The sequence below is a fragment of the Galeopterus variegatus genome, unplaced genomic scaffold (genome assembly GCF_000696425.1).
Source record: "Galeopterus variegatus unplaced genomic scaffold, G_variegatus-3.0.2 Scaffold2805, whole genome shotgun sequence".
In the NCBI taxonomy this organism is placed as follows: domain Eukaryota; kingdom Metazoa; phylum Chordata; class Mammalia; order Dermoptera; family Cynocephalidae; genus Galeopterus; species Galeopterus variegatus.
In genome coordinates this window covers 65,875-84,745 of record NW_007728916.1, presented here as the reverse complement: position 1 = coordinate 84,745, position 18,871 = coordinate 65,875, and the positions used below count along the sequence as shown (strand labels likewise).

Genomic DNA, 18,871 nt, shown 5'->3' with positions numbered 1-18,871 from the left:
GCCACTTTTGTGGGATTCACAGACCACCTCTGTTGAAGAACGCTGGAGGGATGGGGGACACTGGGTGTTTTTGGAGGATCTGAAGGGGTCTGGGTTTTCTCTGGCCCCTTATTTCCTCATATCCCGGCCGGGTTTCTGGTCTCTGCATTGGAGTTCACAGTGAGTGTCCCAGCAAACATCCAGACTGCCATTTCCTTTGGTGTGTGTTCCCCAAAAGTCACCTGTGTACTGCCAAGCGGCCACATTGGCAAGCCTGGCTTTCCGCGGGGGACTCAGGCTCTGCCGATGAGGCTGTTTGCAGGGCTGATAGCACAGGGATGCACCAGCTGTTTACACTGGTCCCGTTCTGACTTGGCTGGGGCCCAGGGCTTATTGGTTGGTGAATATTTTTGAATATCATCCCCGGTTATTCGCCTCTGGTGATTGTCTTTGGAAACCTAATGATCTAATCATCTTGGAACTCACATCTCTGGGGACCCTCGGGGCTCTGGAAGGGTGCCTCATTTCAGACATGCTTTGTGGAAGTTTTGTACCAGCTGTGTTCTATGTGGCCACATGTTTTCTCCCTGGGATTTGGGTGTCTGTGAGCAGGTCCTGTGGTGTCTGTCTCAGGGTCCTGTGTCTATGTGCCTGGTGTGATCAGGGTGGTCTTGGTCCTGAGTGACAACATGTCCTGAAGGACCATGGCTTGAAGGAAACCTTACCTCCTGAGGAAGACAGCTCAGCCAGCACAGACAGTCTCTGGGGGCCTCTGATTCTCCAGCACCTGCAAGAGCCAAACTTGCAGGGTCAGAGTGGGAGGCGCAGGAGTCCTCCCTGAATTGGGGGGAGAGCAGAGACTGCCATGGTCCCCAAGGCCACCAGCTGGCATCCGCCAGTGGCACTGACCAGCAGGGGCTCAAGAGAGAGGGTGTTTGGAAATGCAAAGAGTTGGGTTGTCACAGTGACAAGAAGGGGGTCAGGGATGGCAAACATCCCTGAAATATGCTTCTCAAAATACCAATAGTGGCTCCATTGAGAAACACTGAACCAAAGGTTTTCAAAATGCTGAGCCTTTTTCCATTTGGGGACGGAGCTGTCCTGCTGTTTGGTTAGAGCGCCCTCGTGTGTCTCCATTGGGTCCTTTAAAGGCTGCATGGAGACTTGATCCCAGTGTGGATGCATCTGGCCACAGCGACTGGCCCTCTTCCCTCTCGTTCAGACACTGCCTCTGGAGTTCAAGGGGCTGCTGAGAGTTAGCTGGGTATGAGGGTCTCTCCTGTGGCAACATTGTGTGTGTGCAAGAAGAGGTGTGCTTCTGCCCTGAGGGGCGGGCACCCCCAGACTGGGGGCCTGGCTCCCCAAGACTGCCTCTGTCGCCCTCGTTCCCTGGGGCAGCCTGAGCCTCCAGAAGGACGGACAGCAGACAGGACCTCTTCCTGCCCAGCCACCTGCTGGATGTCGCTGCCTACGTGGTCTGCTCAGGCGTCAGCCCCTACTCTTCTTCCCTTACTGTCCCACCCAGGTGTCTCTCAGTCCCCAGCAGCTGTGCCACTACCTCTGTTCCACTCAGACTACCCCCACCTCTCTGACTCTGTCTCCTTACCTGTAAGGGGGCGGGGAGGCAGGTCATGCCTGTGGGATCATCAGAGGACACTGTGAGACCCAGTGTTGGGGCTGGAGTTCACAGGTGCTCAACGAGTGGACAAGTGCATTTTATCACTACTATATTTCTTTTATCTCACCTCCGGGACAATCTCACTCTGTTCTGTCGGCTGTGGAAAGTGTCATCCTCATTCTTTCAACTTGTCACATCCAATTGGAACACACAGGGGGGTTATTAGTGTTGCCTGTCAGATCCTTTTCACCCCCTACCTGGCTGTCTCGTCTGGGCCACCGCTGTGCCTCNTGCCTGTCAGATCCTTTTCACCCCCTACCTGGCTGTCTCGTCTGGGCCACCGCTGTGCCTCTTGCTCTCGCTCTGGTGACCTCTACATTCATGATTCTATTGGGGCTAGTATCAGCCCCCAGAAGTGTTTGGAAATGGAGGAGGGTGTTTTGGGTTTTGCCTGTCAGATCCTTTTCACCCCCTACCTGGCTGTCTCGTCTGGGCCACCGCTGTGCCTCCTGCTCTCGCTCTGGTGACCCCTCTACATTCATGATTCTATTGGGGCTAGTATCAGCCCCCAGAAGTGTTTGGAAATGGAGGAGGGTGTTTTGGGTTGGTCACATAGCTGGGGGCACCGCTGGCATCTCATGGATGGGGCCAGGGATGCCAACCATCCATTCAACCAACCATATAATCTCATGTCCCATCCAAATTGCCAAGGTTGCCCGCCCACCCGGAGACACTGAATGTATCCTCAGGCACACCCATCTGCAGTCAACCGGGGTTTTACCTTAGACTCAGTTCTTCCTTTTTTTCTCCCCCTTTCTTTTTTAACACAAGTATTTATATTTCACTCCAGCACATGTCTGAGAAGGGTCTGCAGTGAGGTTGTGTTCACTGGATCCCCGAGGGGTCCAGGACAGTGGAGGCCAGAGAGGAAGAAGGAGAGAATGGTGAATTGCCCACTAACTCTTAAAGCTTCCACCCAGAAGCTTCGGCTCCCATTCCATTGGCCAGAGCAAGTCCCATGGCCTCACCTAACTCCATGGGAGCAGGAGTGCAGCCCTACCTTTTGCTTGGAAGAACCTGAAATATTCAGCAGATGGTGCTGACAACCAACCCAGTTGGTTTAACGTACATCTGCAGCTTGTCATCTTTACTCGACAATGTTTCTGAGATGGATCCATGTTGATACCTGCAGACCTAGTTCATAAGGATGAGCCCGTAAGCCAGACACAAAAGAGTGGATGCCCCATGCATCTAACATTTGAGTCTTCCTATTACTAGTTAAGCTCGCCTTACTCTTTTTCTTGACCTCCAGACTATCAGTCAATCAATTAACCACTCCCTCAGGGAGGATCTGTTTAGTCGGTGCCCTACGGGTCCTCTGTGCCAGAAGATACAATGACCCAAGGTGGGTGAACTGTTATCCTGCCCTCACGGTGCTCGGGGACTGTGCCAGGGCAGCAACAGAAGGCCTGTGCTGAGGTGAGGACGGCCAGGGCTAGAAGCTCACAGCATCTCGAACTCGGCATGTGCCAACCAAGCCACTTCCACCGACAGCCTCTCCTGCCACATCCAGATCTCAAAGCCTTAGTGTCATCTTGGACACCTTCTCCTCCCCCTTCCAATTAGTCCCCAAATTCTGGTGTCCACACGAAGTAGCCAGTGACACAGCATGGCCTGTCTTCACTCCCTCTGCCATTCTCTGGCCTCCCTCTCTCCAGGCCTCTAACGTTGCTGCTGTTGAGCGTCTTTAAGCATGGTTTTGCTTGCGTCACGCCTCTGCTCTAAAGCCTTCTGTGGCCGAGATCCAGTTTAAACTCAGCCTGATGTCCTGGTTCCACAGTCTGACCCACTGCTGTTGTGTTTCACCCCCTGCTGCCTGCCGGGCCCTGCCCCCTGCCAAATCCTCCCCAGCACTCAGCCCCTCCTCTGACGAACCTCCCAGACCCCTCCACACTTCATAGTTCTCCATGTGACTTCTGTCATAACACTCGTGCTGCAATCCACTCCTGTCTCCCCTGAGTCCCCTCATGACCCAGCTCCTAGGGCAATGCTTTGCATACACCATGCTCGAGCCCTTTCATTGTACCAACTTCCAGGCACCTCTTTGCGTTGCCCATCACTTCCACACCTGAACAAAGCCTGCACTTTCCAGGCAGCATCCTGGGAGTGCCCATCGGGAATGTGCTAGCTCTCACCCAGCACACATGCACTGGCCTTGGCTGTGCAGAAAGGCCCTTTTGTTGAGCAATGTTGTTTTCACACATACAAAGTTATACTGTTTCTTGAGGGTCATGTCTATATTGTCCTAACTCAAGCTCACTTCTTGCAAGGAAAGCTGGGAATTCAGCCCAACGGACTGGGTGGAAGAGGAAAGGACTGGAATTAGTAGGAACCACCGGACTGCCGAAAGTGGTCGTGCAAGCCCAGCTAGGGGGGTGGGTCTTTGGTACTTAGGTCTGAAGGGAATGGTGAGCTCATATGGTGAGATCCAGGGAGGCCAGGTCCAGCTGGTGTGAGGGGACTCAGAAAGGTGGCCACAGGCAGGGGGCAAGGGGTGGCTTGGGTTTAGAGGCGCAGCCATTTCTCAGCTTGGAACTGGAGCACAGGGCAATGGGACAGACGCCTCTTGTTGGCTGAGCCAGCAAGGGTGGGGTAGGGTGACTCATGGGCATGGGGTTGCCCAGGGCTGCCCCGCTAGTCATCAGGCCTTTAAGAAAGAGTCCATGCCAGACCTGCTATCTGCAGGGCTGAGGGAAGAACCATCTGGGCTCCTAGGGGAGGGCGTTGGATCCCATCCCTCTTCACCTACCCCAGCACCTCACTCCAGCCATTGCAGCTCTCCTGGACCATTCAAATTAGCATGCCCAAACTTAAGGCTTCCACGTTAAACACACTCCTTTGACCAAAGGACCTAAATTGCCAGATTTTTCTGTTCCCTTTAAAGAAAAACTCCAGAAAGAGTTGAGTGTGTTGCTTACCTCCTCATCTTCCCTCCCATCCTCTCAGAACTATTCAAGGGGGGCCTGTGGGCTCCTCACACCTCAGAAGCTGCTCTGGTCAAGGTCAGCGGTGACCTTGCAGAAGTCAGCAGTCAGTGCTCACTTCTGTTCTTTCCTGATCTGTCAGCAGCACTTGGCACAGTTGATGCCTCTCTCCTCCTTGCAACACTTTATCCACTTGGTTTCCATGATGCCGTCTGCCTTGCTCCTCCTCTTTCTGGGCTGGCTGCATTTTGTCATTGTCTTTGGTGCTTCCCATCATGTCCTGATCTCCAAACATCAGGACCCCACCAGGCAGCTCTGGCTCTCCTCTGCTCCTCTACACCCCCTCCCAATGGGATCTGCAGACTGTAGGCTGATGGCTCCCAAACTCCTAGCTCCGTGGACTTCTCCCTGAGCTCTGTGTTGTGTGTCCACCCACTTGTGTGACAGTCCACCTGGACATCCGATGAACTCATCCCTAGTGTGCAGCACAATGATACCAAAGAACTGCTATGACTCAGGGTGCTGACATTCATTAAAGAAGTAATTTTAAAAGTTGTCTTAATTCAGTATGGTTCTACTTGAAGGGATTGTATTTTTAAGAGTTGTACTTATCTATCTCATGTATTTTCATTTCTAATAGCTGAATTTATTTTTATTTAAGTCTTATGAGTTCACGCAGTGTTCCCAACACATGTTGTTTTATGGTGTATCAGTATTTTTAAAAGTGTGTGCACGCATATGTTTGTATTTTGTGAAAGAGTAACTTAGAATCGTTTTAACTTTTTTTTTTTTTTTTTTTTTGAGACCGGCCGCACCGTGCTCAGCCAGTGAGTGCTGTGAGCGCACCGGTCATCCCTAAGAGCCCACGATGGGTTTTGTCCTCTTTTTCTTTATGCGCCCGAATCCTGTTGATGCATCTCTCCTAGGGAATATGACCCGAACTTTGGGAAGGAGGTGGTGGCTGTCGGGGCAGTGGGGAGGGCGGGGTATTGGAGTCCAGCTAGGACTTCCAGCGGGTTAGATCAGGGAGATGGCAGTGGAGAGGAAGATCAGAGCTATAAAGATTTCTGATGAGTTGAATATGGAGAAAGAGACTGTTGGAATCAAGAATGACTACCATGTTTCTGGCTCAGATAACCACTGGATGGATGGTGGTGCCTTTTACTATGATGGGAAGGGATGAGAGAGAGGGGTTTAAAGGAAGTTTGGGGAAGGGGAGATCACAGCTTGGTGGATGTGTTAATTGTGAGATGCAGTCCTACATCCGAGTCGAGATGTGTGGGGAGGCATTTGGCAATTGGATAGATGAGGCTGGCACTCAGAGGACAGGCCTCAGACAGAAATATGCGTTTGGGAGCTGTCAATATATAGATGTGATTTAGGGCTGTCGGACTAGATGGGTTAACTGGGAAGATGGAGAAGGGAGAAGAGAAAAGGGCATCCAGGGCTGAGCGTGAGATACACCAGAATTTGCAGGGCAGGTAGAGACACAGCTGCAGAGGAGTTTGAGAAGGAATAGCCAGAGAAGCAGGAGGAGACCCTGCAAAGTGCGAGGTCCTAGAGGCCACGAACAGAGAGAATTGGAGAAGAATGCAGTGCCTGGCTGAGCTGCACGCTGCTCAGAGGCCTGCACCGTGAGGACAGGCAAGCATCCACAGGACAGATCCCCGTGGGGGTCACTGGTGACCTTGATGGGAGCTGTTTCCATGGCAATGGAATCCCAATGGCATAAGCTAACATGGGGAGTGGAGGCAGCATGTGTAAACCCCTGTCCTAAGAGGCTGGCTATGGAGGGAAGCAGTGAAGTTGGGGGAGGTAGGAGCTGGAGGAAGTGTGAGGTCAGGCAGATGGGTGTCTGAACGTAGAGATCCACGTGCGTGTGGGTGCTACGGGGGCAGATGAGGGTGCCAGGGAGAGAAGGGGCACTGTGCAGCAGCGAAGTCCTAGAGAAGGGGCTGGGGTGGTCCGAAGCATCGGGAAGTGGACATTCTGTGGTAGTTACAGGAGGAAAGCAAGGTGCTGGTTGTGATGCCTGCAGAGTTGATAGCTTGGGGGGTGGGAGGCAGAGAGGAGCCTCAGTCCAGACCTTTTGCAATTCCAGGCCACCTGTGGGCTCAAGGTCTTCACCAATCATGGATTCGTGAATGGCTATTTTGAAAATAGGAGGAAATTTCTGTTTCCAGGAAGCCACCTAGATTCTTGGAAAACCTATTACTCTGTAAAGGTTATCTCCCTAATAAAAATATCAGATGCTAGTCTAGTCTGGCCTACAGCCTTTCTTCTGAGCAATCAAAAGACTTCCCAGGGAACATTTACTCCAGGCATCCGAGAAAGCTGGTTATGTCACTGTGAAAATGGTTAAAAATAAATAAGAAAGAAAGAAAATGTGAAAGTAAAATGGAAAAGAAAAAAACCTATTGTCGGGCATGTTGATGTCTGGGTATGTTGAGGCCAGAGCCCTCCAGAGCCCTGAGGCCTGTCAGGGGAGACCTCATTGCATCCTATGAAAATGTAATCTATTTTTCAATGCAGGCACTGCCTGTGGTTCCTGAGTCAGGGGGCTGGGGCACCTTGCAGTGGCCCACTGAGACTGCAGCTCCAGCGGGGATGGAGCATCCTCTGGGCCTGGACAGTGTCTGCCTGAGTCCCAGCCTCCGTTCCTGTCCTGGGGTATCAGGCTGGCTTCTTGCTCTCTTTCCTGTGGGTGAGGCAGCCTCTTAGACAATGTTTATTTCTGTCAAAGTTACACATGCACAGAGTTTGAAGAGTCAACATAGTTTCATGAATTTTGTTATGGAAAATAGCAGTGCCCTTCCTGTTTGCCCCATGCTCCCCACCACCCACACCTCCCATGCCACCCTCAGAAGCAATAACTGTCATCTCTTCTAGCTGGTTCTCTTGGTTTACCTCCATAGATAATGCTCCCCGGCTTTTCTGTTGACTTGACAGCCTTTCCATCTTGCATGCTCCCCTCCCCCATCCCTCAGAAGCAATAACTGTCATCTCTTCTAGCTGGTTCTCTTGGTTTACCTCCATAGATAACGCTCCCCGGCTTTTCTGTTGACTTGACAGCCTTTCCATCTTGCATGCTCCCCTCCCCCATCCCCATCCTGTCATTAGGGTTGTAGTGTATATAACTCACAGCCAAGTTGTAAAGTGAACTGTGGTTATGTTGTCCTTTCTGTACAACTTTTCTATTTTCATTGTGGATAATAATTGTGTGCGTGTTGAACCTCACTTAGTTTTGTGTATATTTATTGCTAATTCAAACCGCAGATTCTCACCACACCAGAATCTCCCCTCATGACATGCACATGCATCGGGCACATGCATCCTGCTGAGACAGCCCCAGGCTGCACTGGCTGCTTCCCAGGGTCCCCCTTCGTCCCCGCCCTGGAGAGCCTCTTTGCTCCTATGTGGGCTTTCCTCTTTCTGGAGCCTTATGTCTTCCTTTTCCTAGGTTTACATCCTCATTTTCACAGAGACTGCCCTTCAGCACAGTCTTCTTCAGAGAGGGAAATTGTTTGACACTTTGTCTGTCTGAAAGTATTGGCAATGGCATTGTTCTGTTCTGCAGCTGAATGAAATGTAGTTACAGCCAGTCCCTTTGCTCTCTGAACCTCAGTTTCTTCATCTAAATGGGGATAATCATACCTACTTTACAGGGTCCAGATGAGAAGTGACTAATAAGATCACATGGGCTTGCTTATCCCATACCCGACACGCAGGAAGTGCTCCACAACGTGGCGTTTCCTTCCTGGCTTCCTTCCCGCCTTCCCTCCACCCACGTGATTCTCATCTCCTCCAGGCTGAGGTGGTCTCCTGCCCAGGCCATAGAAAGCTGCTGAAGGCTGTAAGCCAGAGCGTGTCTTTGGTGGCTGTGTGTGGACAGCATATCAGAGGGGATAGAAAATTCTGCTCCGAGTCTGTAACTGCATTGATCCATGGACAGTAAAATTGAAAACAAAAAAGAAAAATGACATATGGATTGTTGGACAGATGGACTGGCTGACAGTGGGATTGGGTGCGGGTCCACCTGAATCCTCTCAGTGCAAATCACAGAAAACCTTTACCTTCTCCTCTTCGGACACCACTTGAAATGAGGTCTCCTACAGGGTGGGGGTCCTGTGGTGTCAGCCCTTGAGCTAGAGACTTTGGACAAGTCGTCTTCCCTCTCTGGGTCTCAGTTTCCCCATTTGTAATTGGAAGATATGGGGAAAAGCTTGGGCTTTGGAGCCTGGGGACTGGGGTTTGAGTCCTGACTCTGCCATTAGCTCTGTGATCTCGGGCAGTTCCTCTGTTCTCTGTGAGCCTCAGTTTCTCACCCACAAATGAACGATGGCCGCGTAGTTTGGATGTACCACCCTTAGCTAGCCTGATGTGATGTGTAGATCTTTCCAGCTCTAGTCAGCAGACGAGCTGTTTTGGCTTTGGAAATGGCAGAGCTTGGCACTCAACACTGGGGGCTGTTTCTCAGAGACAGTCTGCAGGGAAAGGCCTGGGGAAGGGGGCCATGCAGGCTGTCAGCTCTCATCTCCCCCCAGGGAGAAGCTGGCCTTTTCTGAAGGTCAGAGAACCTGATCTGAGCCTGTCTGCAGGGTGCCCCTTCTCGGACAGGAGCCTTTAGCAGGGTGCCCTAGCCTGGGATGAGGCATCTGCTGGGGAGTGTTTCGTTTTGGCGCCCAGCGTTGGGTATTGACTTGTCTGAACACACACGGTGAGGGGATAAGGAGGGCAAAGGGGACACCAAGTCTCCGGAGGGTCCTCTAGCCCCACAGACCTGGAAAAACGAGGAGAGAGTTACTCCATGGTCTGGGTCCCAGCTGGGGTCTGTGATGACATGAGTGGGGACCTGCCCCAGCATCTCAGCTCCTGGCTGTCTACAGGGCAAAGGCCCAGTCGGTGCCTATAGCTTTCCAGCCTGCCCACCTGCCCCACCCTGCAGGTGCACCCAAGCCCCCATGCTCCCCACACACCTCTTAGTGCTCCTGGATGCCCTTCTCTACTCTGCACATGGAGGCACACCTTGGGGCTGTCGTGAATGTTAAATAGAATCAAACACAGGAAACACCCAGAGCCCAGCCCGCTCCATCCCCAGCCCCATTGCCAGACAGAGCTGATTAGCCAAGTCCTTCACTGCCTGCCTGCATGTGTCTCAGCTTAACAGCAGGTCACAAGAGTGCAGCTTTGGCACCGCTAAACCTGGGTTCAAATTGTGTTTCCGCCACTGATTAGAAAGTTGTTTAGTGTCTCTCTGGCTCAGTCTTCTTTTCTGGAAAATGAGAATAATATTGGTACCTGCTTCTCGAAGTAGCAGGTCCAATGACGTGGTGTTTGTATGTAATGTACTTGGTGAAGTGTCATGGCCGCAGGAAATACACCCTGAGGACTTCAAAGATAAGAGGGCACCGGGTGGCAACTTAATCTCAAATGGTTCAGAAAGAAAGAGTTTATTTACACTCTACTTTCACCTTTTTTGTATGTTTGTGATCGCCTCCAAATAAAAACTCGAAAAGAGAGATAACACAGTATGGCTCAGAAGAAGGGGACTGGGGAAGCCGGGAATCGAGGGAGGAATGTAAAAGGGGCAGAGGCTGTTGGGAGCTGCCAGGCAGGTTTCTGGACAAACAGCGTCTGCCAAGGCCAAAGGAGGTTAAAGGCATCAGACCAAAGGAGGAAGCGGGACCTGAACTCCAACCAGAATTCTGGGTCTGTGCTGTGGACAATGTCATCTGTTACCATGGGTGGCTTGCAGACCAAAGATGGAAGGCCCAGCTAGCAGGAGATTTGAGGGCGGGGAATGGGGTGCTGGGGTACAGTAGCCAGCCAAAGACAGACTGGACTTAGAGCAGGACAGCATGGGACAGGTTTTCAGGGCAGGCAGGTTCCCAAGAGTACGGTGACAGCCGACAAGGATGGTCACAAGAGCCAAAACAAGCCTAAGGCAGCCAGGGAGAAGCCAGGCTGTAAGCAAAGCCTGTGACCTGCTGGCGAGTGAGGCTGTCAGACTGAGGCCAGAGGATGGCTCACCAGGGAGCTGGGCAGGGTTTCCAGAAACTGGAGCCAAAGACAGGCAGGGCACCTCCCCAAGGAAGGCAGCAAGGAATGGAGGCAGCTGGCAAGGGCCTGGAGGGTGAGGGAGGCTTGTCTGCAGTGTTGGTGGTGTTTAGCCCGAAGCCCAGGGCGGAATTCTTAGGGGCCAGCGAGTGTGTCCCACCAGTGGAGGCCAGGCCGGGCTGACTCAGGAGGAAGAGAGCTGTGCCCTGGCACAGAGGAGGAGACACACTCCTGCAGGCGCTCAGAATGTCCCAGCAGCAAGGATGCCCCAAGTTCTCATCTCCCCAAGGTTCCCCTTGGGAGTTTCTGGGACTGCTCAGCTGTTGAGCTCAGCAGCAGACTCTAAGAACTGTCATTTTCCTGAGGTTTGTAACTTCCTGGTGGTGGCACTCTGTTGACTCTGGTTTGTTCACCCACGGCAGTGAGTGGTGAACCCTTCTGATGACGAGGGCAGCCCCAAAGGGACAGCTGGAGACTTGTGTCCTCCTCCATGTTTGGATGGAGAAGGAGGCACTGGGTGGGCTGAGGGGGAGGTGGCAGCTTGAATGAGTCTGGACCACAGGAACAAAGTTTCCTCTGGGGAGCCAGCCACCGGTGGAGAAGCAACCCCAGGGCTGGAAGGAGGCAGCAGTGGCACGGACTTAGGCCAGCTGTGGCCCCCACTGGGCAGCAGGACATCCCAGCCCGGACTCCAGCAGGGTCTCCATGGGGCCTAGTTGCTGCAGGAAAGAGCCGAACAGTGACCCTTCGATGCCCCACACTGGGCCAGGCTCTCTTCCTTCCCCCTTCTAAGGCCAACATGCCATTAGTCGGCCCCACTTTTCTGACAGACCCCTGAAGGTTGGGCCCTTACCTGAGACAGGGGGAGTATAGTGGCCTGCAAAGATAGTGGGGCTTTGTTTGGGGTCCACCAGGGACTGGGCATTATGCTTGCTCAAGTCCTCACTAAGGGGCCCTCCAGCCATGTACCACACACTGAAAGCAGCGAGCTGGGCCTCTGGGTTGGCTGGCATTGGGCCACGCTGGCAGAAGAAGCCCAACCCAGTCTTCTCACTTTTCTCTTCAACAACAACGAGATGCTGCCTGGGTGGGAGTCAAGCTCTGGTCCCTGCAGGGAGGCCCAGGTGTGAGGAGGTGGCTAGAGTTCCAGCAGGCTCTGCAGACAGGACTGGCTGTCCAGCACAGGGCCCGGGTATGCTCTTACTGCCTGGACCTGGGGGGCACCTTCCCTCTCCTCCCGAGGAATCATGGGTGGAGGTGGCGGGAACTTAGAGACCACCTCAACTTTCAAAACCCAGGGAATGGGAGAAAATATTTGCAAATCATACATTTGATAAGGCATTGGTATCCAGAATATATAAAGAATTCCTATAATACAACAACAACAAAAACAATTTAAAAATGAGCAAAATACTTAAATAGGTATTTCTCTAAACAAGATATATAAATGGCCAATAACCACATGAAAAGATACTCAACATCACTAATCATTAGAGAAATACAAATCAAACTACAGTGAGATAGCACTTCACACCTTTAGAATGGCTATTATAAAAAAAATGGAGAATATCAAGTGTTGGCAAGGATGTAGAGAACTGGAACCCTTGTGCAGTGCGGGTCAAATGTAAAATGGTGCAGCTGCTGCGGAAAACAGTGTGGTGGTTCCTCCAAAAAGAAAAAAAAAAAAAGAGTTACCATGATGATCCAGCATGGTCATGATAGTACGATCCAGCAATTCCACTTCCAAGTGTGAACCCAAAAGAACTTAAATCTGGATCTCGGGCCGGCCCGGTGGTGCACTGGATAGTGCGCCGCTTGGGAAGCGTGGCGGCGCTCCCGCCCGAGGGTTCAGATCCCACATACAGACCGGTTCCCGCTCACTGGCAACACCGAGGGTTGCAATCCCGTTGCCAGTCCCCAGTCCGGTACGGGGGCAACACTGAGGGTTGCGATCCGTTGCCGGACATGGAAAAAAGACAAAAGACAAAAAAAAAAATCTGGATCTCCCACTGAGGGTTGCGATCCGTTGCCGGACACGGAAAAAAGACAAAAGACAAAAAAAAAAATCTGGATCTCCAACATATATTTGTACACCCATGTTCATACTTGTACACACCTGTTCATGTTCATAGTAGTATTATTTACAGTAGCCAAAAAGCGGAAGCAATCCAAGTGTCCACCGATGGATAAACAGATAAACAAAATGTGACCTTTTCATACGATGGAGTACTATTGAGCCTTTAAAAGGACAGCAGCTCTGACACATGCTACAATATGAACGAATCTTGAAGGCATTACGCTAAGTGAAATAAGCCAATCACAGAAGGACAAATACTGTGTGATTTTGCTTTATACAAGGTACCTAGAGTAGTCAAATTCACAGTGACAGAAAGCAGAATGGGGGTTTGCAGGGGCCGGCAGAAGGAGGGAACGGAGTGTCAGTGTTTAATGGGTACAGAGCTTCAGTTTAGGAAGATGGAAATTTTTCTGGAGGTGGATGGTGGTGATGGTTGTATAAAAATGTGAATGGATTCAGTGCCACAGAAGAGCACACTTACAAATGGTTCAAATGGTAAATTTTCGCATTTGACCACAATTTTTAAAACAGTAAAAAGAAAAAAAAGCAGATGAAAAGTTTTGCCTTTATGGAACTTAAATTCTATGGGGTAGATAGACAGTAAACAAAATAACTAAGTAAATATATGATATGTTTAGTGATAAGTGCTAAGAAAAAAATAAGGCAGGGAAGGGAGATATGGAGTCTGGGGGAGAGCTGTTGAAATTTAGGGCAAGGAAGGCCTCCTTGAGAAGGTGGCATTTGTGAAAAGCCCAGAAGGAAGTGAGGAGCTGGTCGCATGGGCATCAGGGCTGAATGTCCCAGCCAAGGGGAGGGCCCAAGGCAGGGGGTGCCTGACCTGTGCAAGGACAGCAAGGGGCTGGCGTGGCAGGAGCAGAGAGAAAGAGGTGGCAGGTGGCACAGGTGGGGGAGGGTGTGCATCCTGTAGGGCCTTGCTGGCCACAGTGAGGATGTGGCCTTTCCTGTGAGTGAGACAGGAGCCCTTGGAGTAATGGGGGTCTCTTACATTTTATAAGGGTCGTCTAGCTGCTGAGGTGGGAATACACTAAAAGGGATGAAAGTGGAAGCCATTAGGAGGCTGTGACCATAATCTGAGGGAATGTGGTGGCGGCTGGCAGCAGGGGGGTGACAAGGAGTCAGATTCTGAATGGTTTTAAAAGTAGAGCCCATGGAGCGTTTCAGAAGTGGGGTGTGGGATAAAGATTGTGTCAGCAGTCACCTGCCGTCCTAATCCTGCCTCTGCCCTCCTGGGCCAGCCAGAGTGCCCGCTTGCTTCAGCCCCGACCAGCCTCTCCAGAGCCCCTGCCCGCCTCATCTGTCCCCCCTGCCCAGCCCACATCCCTGAGGCCACTGGCTCCCAGTACTTGGTGGTCCCCAAGCCGCATCTAGCTCCCTGCCCTCCCCGCCCCACTGTACCAGCCCTGATCCCTGACCCCACCGTAAGATCTCAGCAGCTGGGCCCGCAGAACCCACCTGCTCCCCACTGCTGGAACTGACCGCCACCTCCCACACCCAGTACCTGCCAGTCCCCGCTGCAGCTGACCTACCTGTCCCTGTGAGTGGAGGAAACCCAGGGGGACTTTCGAGGTTTGACGGATGTCATTCTGGTCCTGCCTCTGCCACTTCTTACCTGCAGGCTTGGGTCTGATAGCTTAAATTGTCTAGGCCTTGGTCTTCTTGTCTTAAATTGTCTGGGCCTCAGTCTTCTTGTCTCTGGAATGGGGAGAATAATACCTACCTCTCACAGTTGCTGTGGGAATAAAGCCCCAAGCACAGTGCAGGCACACAGCAGACACCCTATCCATGTCCCTACAGCGCCACTCTAGCCTCGATGTCACATGTATAGACATGTGACGTGCACATACTTTTATTTTTAAACTACAGCATAGTGATTTGGGGAGGAGAAAAGGGGTACAGATGGGAAAACAGACACAAGGGGCTCCTTAGTGTTTGACAAAACCCACCGCCACACCTTCTCCACCCTGCACCCCACTTGACCTCTACCTCCAGTGGCTGGGCAGAGCCCACCCAGCTCTAAAGCTGGGAGAAGGCAGCTCAAACTAACTTTTTCTCCCCTTTTTTCCACCTCCCACCGCATTCCCATTTCTGGTCTTAATAAAATATGTTGTTTAGAATATTGGCTCCATTCTTCCTGGAATTCCCATGTCATTCCCTCACTGGACTCCTGGCACTTTGCTCCTACCCGCCTTTCCATGCTTACTGCTAGCGGGTGCTTGGTGTTGGTGGCTATCTGGGTGAAGGAAACCATCAGGTGATTTTAGGTTGCTTACTCCTAAAGATACTAAAATACTCCTTAATACTCCTTAACTACATTTGTCATTTTTTATTTTAATGTGTGTTAGAAAAATATAACCAACACATGCAACCTGCGAGCTAGTGACTGTGGCACTTAGGTTGCAGCTCGGTGGGGGTGGAGCTGCAGGCTGTGCTCCGGAGGCCTGTGTCTGACCACTGGCTCCAGCCTTCCTCACTCAGGCACCTGCAGCACCAAAATGTGGGTCTCTGGTGTGGCCTTTGTGCAGTTTCTGGGAAGATCACTTCCGTTGAGTCAGTGAATGGCTGGAGGCTGGGCTCCCTGGTCTGGACCGTCTTCTGCAGCCTCGGGGGCAATTGCTGCGTCGAGTCCAAGAGCCCTGGACACGGCCTCAGCTCTGCCCTGTGGGCTGTGTGATGTGGGGCAAGCTGCTTAGCCAGTGTCTGCAAGGCACTCCTGGTGTGGAGGGTGGCAGGAATGATGCTGCCTCCCAGAGTCAAGGTGAGGGCTACATGAGATGACAGCTATGAAAGCACAACCCGGACGGAGCAGCTCGGAACCCACAGGGACACACAGAGAGGCAGTTAGTGCCTGGGAGGAAGCTGCTGGGTGTTTGACCTTGGGCAAGTTACTCGACCCCTCTCTATGTCCCTCTCTCATCTGCAAAATGGGGGGAGTAATAGTGACCACAGCGTGGGTCGTTCTGAGAACTGTGTGGAGCTGGGTACACAGCAATGCTCAATACACGTTAGCTTCCTGAGTCCTGCAGCCCCAAGGACTGCCTGGACGGCTGCACACGTGAGGCCACTGGACAGGGGGTCAGAGAATGCTCAGGAAGCACTCTGAGGGCGTGGCATCTGCGCTGAGGTCTGAGGGGCAGTTAACAAAGGCATGGGGAGGGGAGGGCAGAAAGCATTGTTCCAGATGGAGGAACCAGCAAAGGCAAATGTCGGGAGCCAGCCAGAGTGTTAGCACCTTGGAGGAAAGGGGTGCTGGACGGCTGGAGTGGGGGAGGTAGAGGCAGGTGAGTGGGGGTGGTCAGAGGGGAGGGGAGAGGTAGGCAGGCGGGGAGGGGCCTGAGAGCCAGTGATTGGTGATCGGGTTGCAGGTGTCAGCAGGGTGTGGGGAAACGAGCCCTGTCTCTTTTCCAGCAAATGGAAGAGACTGTATCACTCATCTCATTTTGTGAGGGGAGAATGGGAATGAATAAAGAAAGTTATGGTAAACTATAAACACTCCATGCATGTTTGGCTGTTTTTTAAATCCCCAAAGCCTGGTGTTCCTGCAACTCCATCAAATTGTTGGCCCTGAAGCCTAGCTCTCCAGTGCCCTCCAAAGCCCCCCGTGGCTGATTGTGCCCCAGACTACCTCCTGGGGCTCCGCTCTGCCCAGCCAAACCGTTCCCTCAGTGGGTCCCCACTTCTCCGCCTCCATGCCTCTACTCCTGCTGTCCACTCCACCTGAGGGCCCTCTCTTCTCTTCATCTCCAGATGCCCGCAGTAGGCCTGTCCTTCAACGCCCAGACCAAGCACCCCCATCCCGTGGAGTCTCTCTAGCCTTCTCCCACCCTGCCACTGCCTGCTAGACATCATCTCTTCTTCCCAACCCCCTGGCCCTGTTATGTTACCTCATCTTGACTTTATTATTTTCTATTTGATTCAGATAAATGGAAGCTTCACCTGATGGCCAGCTTTGGAGCCCATAGGCAGGGAAAATATACTCAATAAAATTCTTAAATCATTTAAAATAAGGAAGTTTAAACATGTAGACAGTGGGCCTGATCAGAATGGTGTTTGGCATGATTTGGTGGCCACTTACTAGAAGTGTGGTTAAGGGCAAGTCGCTGTGCCTCTCTGAGCTCAGTTTCCCCATCTGTGGAAAAGGGACAACGATCTCTACCTCACAGGGCTGTTGTGAAAAACCAGGAGGCTAGAGGACACTTGAGCATCTGCCACCACTCACAGCAAACACCGAGTACATCAGCAGTAAATATTAGCAGAATCTGTTCTCTTTCGGTCATTTAGCAGTGACTTGCATCTCATCTGGACTTAATTCTAGCCACAGGGTTGCTTTCTTGCTGCTGGTTGCTCTGAAAGGTACTACACATGCTTTAAATAGCATTTGTAAGTGACACTTCATCCAGGCTGGGCCAGTGCTGCTGGAGAGCTGCCCACAGGCTTTCTGAGACACTGTATTGACTCAGTTCTCCACTGGGCAGGGGCCTGGTGCGGGAGGCATGTGGGGAGCAAGTGGTCATCCACAGCAAGGTCAGCCCCACCTCAGGAAGAAGGAATCTTGGGTCATAGTCCTGGCTCTGCTGCCAATGGCTGTGTGACCTTGGGTAAAGCCCTCACCCTCTCTGGGCTTCAGTCACTTTCTTGACTGCACAAAGCCTCATGGCTTCAGGGGGTGAGCACAGGCTCTCTTCAATGCTTGGAGTCTCCTTACTTAAAACCATTCTGGTGTGTCTGTTCTGAGAATGCAGCCAGCCCCTCTTGAGAGTGGCTCCTGTGCTGTCTGTGGGACCCTTCTCCATTAGTTCTCAGCCTGGTGAAAATAGCAGTCATTGCTTTTCTGTGCCCTGAATTTACTGTTTTCAAACCCTGAGGGGAGCCTGGTTCTAGCACATAGAGGGGTGGGGGAGACAGTTTCCTGGGTGCTTCAGCCCCACCTGCCATCTTCCAGCAGCCCTCACTTTGCACGCTCAAGAGGAACCTCAGGAAACTTACTGAACCTCTGGTGACCACTGATTGAGCTGCAGCATGTGGCCCTTGGGGACTTAGCCTGATCCATAGGCAGTCATCCTGCCCTGCTGCCCACCCTCCGCCCCATCCGCAGTCAAGCAGCCATTGTTTATCAAGGGCCTGCTGTGCCCCAGACACAGAACTAAGCACTAAACTCAGAGAGGCAAAGGAGCCTGCCCATGGCCACCTAGGTAGTAAGGGACAGAGCTGGGATCCACACTCAGCCCTGTTTGGCTACAAAGCTTGTGTGCTTTCCTTCACACCCCACTGCCACTAACTAGGGTGCCCTACTCTCTGCTTCCTCTGACTGCATGGCAAGCCCCTGATGAAACCCTGTTTCTGCCCCTCCCTTTGCCCAGGGCCAGGCCCCAAGTGGCCCAGTGAATGCTGTAGATGAAGATGATGATGACAATGATGATCATCATGATGCTGGTACTTCCCTGGGACCCATGTGAGATATGGGGTTTGCAGTGGGGAGGCATCCCCTCTGCTTTCCAGTTATCTTTCTATCTCTGGAGAACACTCCTCCCACCAGCAGCATCTTCTCCAGCTGTGAGAGCCAGACAATGTTTAATCCAGAGAGGAACAGGGGATTGGTGCCCTTTGTCTGCTACTTCACTGGCTGTGTGGCCTCTGGCAAGTGGCTTTACCTCTCTGAGTCTCCATTTCCTCATCTGAAAAAGAGGAATAACATTACCCCCCTCACTGATTTCTAGTAGGGGATAAATGAGGTACTGTAATTAGGAAGACGCATTGTTAAGTGCTAAAGGATCACAGATGGTCGGATGTATTATTGTCATCGCTGTTGTCTGTCCGGTGCAGAAAATAGCTGAACGGTTCTGTTGCATCCAGTTAGCCACAAGCGAAGGCATCATTAGCAACACCGTCAGACTGGAGAGACTTTCCTCTTAACTTAATCACAAAGACAACAAGGAGCCCAAAGGTGTTGCTTCATACTCCAGCAGAAAATAAAGAAGATCCTTTGGTGGCTTGCTGCACCAGGGTGGTCACATGTTATAGCAACACCGTCAGACTGGAGAGACTTTCCTCTTAACTTAATCACAAAGACAACAAGGAGCTCAAAGGTGTTGCTTCATACTCCAGCAGAAAATAAAGAAGATCCTTTGGTGGCTTGCT

At 51.8% G+C, this 18,871-nt stretch overlaps 1 protein-coding gene across 1 annotated transcript in view; it reads left to right on the top strand.

Moving 5' to 3' along the window:
- The window catches only part of HIVEP3 (human immunodeficiency virus type I enhancer binding protein 3), a 97,036-nt gene that overhangs the window by 52,610 nt on the left and 25,555 nt on the right, over window positions 1–18,871 (top strand).